Source organism: Mastomys coucha, unplaced genomic scaffold (genome assembly GCF_008632895.1).
Source record: "Mastomys coucha isolate ucsf_1 unplaced genomic scaffold, UCSF_Mcou_1 pScaffold7, whole genome shotgun sequence".
Taxonomy (NCBI): Eukaryota; Metazoa; Chordata; class Mammalia; order Rodentia; family Muridae; genus Mastomys; species Mastomys coucha.
This window is the reverse complement of record NW_022196913.1, coordinates 97470176-97474069: the sequence shown is the minus strand read 5'-3', so window position 1 is coordinate 97474069 and position 3894 is coordinate 97470176. Positions and strand designations below refer to the sequence as shown.

Sequence of the window (3894 nt, the reverse complement as noted above, 5' to 3'; positions counted from 1 at the left end):
CCCAGCAGTTTCCAGGGAATATACCTGGCTGCAGGGGTTTTGGCAAACCATCAGAATGTAAGACAAACCCAGAAGCCCAGTCTTAGGACTGCTGCTCAGCCCAGAACTCTGCCTTCTGCCCTTGTTCTTGCCTAGCCAGATAAGGCAATGCTGGGTCCCCCAACATTTACAGTTCACTTCGCTTTAACTCCAGAATCTACCTGGCTCGAGCCCCACTACACTGTGTCAGTCTGCTTCCAGTGAGGTGCCTTCTGAAGCCAAACTGACCTCAGCTCCACTCCTCCCTGCACCAGGCTGACTCCTGTTCTTACCCCAGCTCTTGCCCCTTGGTACTGTCCCCAAGCACTCTGGCTCCAGGCCCACCTTCCATGTGACAGAGGATGGGCAGATCTGGCTCTAAGACACAGCTTTCCTCCTCTTGTAATGGGTTGATGACTTTTCAAGTTCGATGGAGGCGTCTGAACAGGCACAAATCACTTTTAGGGGCTCTGACAAGGACTTCTCATCAGTGCCGTAGAATGGCTGTCTATGACCATCATAGACAGCTTCTCCCACATATCTGTGTCTTACCTTCAGAGCTCTGTGCATGGTCCAGCTTATAAGTCCCTATTCAGTTTTCTCTCTAAAAAGGCAAAGGGGTAGACCAGGAGAATTGTGAGCTAGTTTACAGGTAGGCCCGCTTCTCAGTAACTCCATGCTCTGATGTAGGAACTTAAAGGCCTTGAGAAAGATTCCCCACAGTGGGACCCAGGATGAGGGAGCTCCAAAGCAGCCTTACAAGTGAGCACAGCCAGCTAGACCTCTGAGCCTTCCAACTGGGCATGGGACTCGCCTTAAGAACACTGGACACTTTCTGCTGCAGTTGCTGGGCCTCGGAGTGCTCATAATGATAGGGTTGGCTGGAGAGGATAGATATGTATTAGACCAAAATCTTCAAACAGATTGCTGGAGAAAGCAAAATGGGAAAGGTGTCCTCTGATGTAAGAGGACAAGGAAGAAAGTAAGGAGTTGGGGTGAAAGCTAGGGCTGCAGAAGCACGTGGGAGAGAGACCAATTTGGGCGTCACTAGAATGGGATGTAGGCCAGAGGCCAGGGGAGCTGGACTTGGCTGCAAAGGTGCAGAGGTAGGGCCCCAGAGAATCGATGCTCCTCACCTGCCAGAAAGATGGTAGCCATGGTAGTGATCAAGAAGAGGACCGAGCAGATTTTTCTGAGGAACCAAGGTGAAAACTGATGTGTAGAGGCCCTAATCCACTCAAGCCCCGACTTCAAGATTCTAGATCCTTCCAGTTTCTGGGAACACTGACCCAATCAGATCTGGATCCCTCTATGCTTGGTGGGGCCAAATCTTTCTGCCCTCCCCTGAGTCCTGCCACTCCCTCTGACCTGTACACCCAGACAGCCATGGATAACAACATCCTTCCAGCAGAAAGAGGAGGCCTAGGGAAAAAGACAGGAGAAGCAGATCAGAGGGTAATCCAGGAAGGTGAGATAGTGGAGGTTTAGAAGGGAACTCACCACCAATCCAATTCCAGGCACTTCTACACTTGGACTCCTGGAGCTCTGGCCCACTGGACCGGCGCTCATTCTTGTCCTCCTCGTCCTCACTAATAGAGCCCTGGGAACTCCTATCGGACTCCCTTAGCTCCGACCAGCACCCACTCTGAGAGCTGTGCGAATGAGAAGACCTGTCGGAGCCTGGGGTGGGGTTACGACTCATCTTGCTATCCAAAGTAGGTGTAGTGGCTATTCCTGGTTGTCAACTTGACTGTATCTGAAATGAACTGCAATCCAGAATTGGAGGGCTCACCTGGCCCTAATCTAGAGGCTGAGAGATAACAAGTTTCCTACCTGAATCTTGCCATGGAGATCTTGAGGTGTAGTGGCTACGAATCCCAGAGGATTAAGATAGAGAGATCTATGAGTTCAAGATCATCTGGGATTGGAGGTGTGGTGGCATAGTGGCTATGAATCCTAGAAGATTGGGACTGGAAGATCTGCGAGTTCAATCGGGGTCACCTGGGGTTAAGGGTGTGGTAACACCTTTAACCTGGGCCACACCTTTTGCTGGAGACCTATATAAGGAAGAAGGAAAGCTCGCTCTTTTTCAATTGCTTGCCTTGTGGGACTGAGCAACTGCTGGATCCTCGGACTTCCATTCACAGCTGCTGCCGACCATTGTTGGGAGTGGATTGTTGGGAGTTGGACTACAGACTGTAAGTCTGCAATAAATTCCTTACTACATAGAGACTATCATAACTTCTGTGACTCTAAAGAACCCTGACTAATACAGCAGGCTACTGGTTACTTTAACACTGGTTATTTTAACCAAATCCCTCCCCTTGGCCCTCCCTTAGCTGCCTCGCGCCGCCAGGTAAAAAGAAGACTCAGCCTGGGTGTCTACGACCCTCCCGCTACTCTGCTGTAGCCACTGTCACAGAGGAGCAGTGTCAGAATCCATATCATCATCCTACATCATGAAAATCATTGCAGACAGCATAGAATACATAAACACCCCTTTGACCACATGTGTCATATTTTAGCCAGCCTGATTAGTTGTTATATTGCCAAGGGAAACTATCCACATTATGAAATGTGCAGAACTATGATTAGACATCACCCTTGGGAAGCTTTGTATTTACGTGATGGAGATTGGCGTTGTGCCATGAATTACCTTGATAGAGAACAAAAACCCAAAAGCTTAGAAGCTTATTGCTCAAGAGTATTTTGTAGACCTTTTATTTTGGATTTGTTGTTTGAGTTTGCAGCTTATTTACATTGGTATAAAGTATGGAGTACAGATAAAATTAATAAACCTTTACCTAATGCCATAGATTGTATGAGAGGAGATTATGGTATAACAGATATGTTGGATGGAAATTACCAAAAAGCCTTGCGCCGACAGTCTGTAAATCCCCCGACTGCGCTCACTGAGTGATACCTTTCATGTTGACATCATTTCAGGTATCAGGGGATGGAATGTAAGGAGCAGGCCTGCAGCAAGACTTGCTCCACCTTGTAATAGGAAATGATTGGAGCTGTTTTGAAATAAGTTATTTGCAGTTAGTTGTTTTGATATATTAGTTATCTAGAATAATATATGAAAGATGTTTTGCCAAAATGAGAGATATTAGAAGTATACACTTGTACAGAAAATTTTCCATAGAAAAGTAAACAACTTGAGAAGATAACCAGACGCGAGTGGTTATCTAAACCCTGCTTCAGTGTGACGTCAAAAATAGTTTAAAGAGGCAGCTAGGAGACAAGCTAGCATCTCTCTCTCTCTCTATCCCTTGCTCTTGGTAGCCATGGCTGCTGACGTGAACCTCCTGAGCCTCCAGACTCTGTCTGCCACAATGACCAGAGACCATCTGAGACCACCCAAGGAAGAACGCTTCGAGGGCAAGCGTTCTTCGTGGTCAAACATTATCTACAGTCAAACATTTCCTTCGTGGTCAAGTATAGCCCTCTGGCCGAGAGATAGCTGGACCTGTTGGACACCAACTCCTTTAGGTTCATCAAGAACACCACGCCCTGCCTCAGAGATAGCTGAGCCTGCTTCCAGAGACACTGTCAGGTCGTATACCCCCTAATAGGCAGTAGAGTGAAGCCGTATATATTTAATATGTAGTAAATAAAGCGAAATGTTTAGCTATTATATTGTCATAGCCTTTATCCTTTTAGCCCTGATAACATATTGTATGCTGTGTGTAGTTATTGGAAACTGACATAAAGCATTCAAAAACAAACAAACAAACAAACAAAACAGCCCCTAGCATAACTGCTTCCGTTCCAGCCCTGACGTCATTTACTTAATTTCCTCAAGTTTTCTTTTCCTTTCCACTAAGCCAGATGGTCTTATGAACGTGAAGGGGGTAGGGTGGCAGCTTTGAA

General features: G+C 46.8%; 1 long non-coding RNA gene across 1 annotated transcript; it reads left to right on the top strand.

Annotated features, from left to right (window-relative positions):
- The first annotated feature begins 2171 nt into the window (after positions 1–2171).
- Positions 2172–3658, top strand: LOC116081666. The gene is made up of 2 exons (XR_004114956.1): positions 2172–2216; positions 3307–3658. It is a non-coding gene; the product is annotated as an uncharacterized LOC116081666 (long non-coding RNA).
- Positions 3659–3894: the final 236 nt, after the last annotated feature.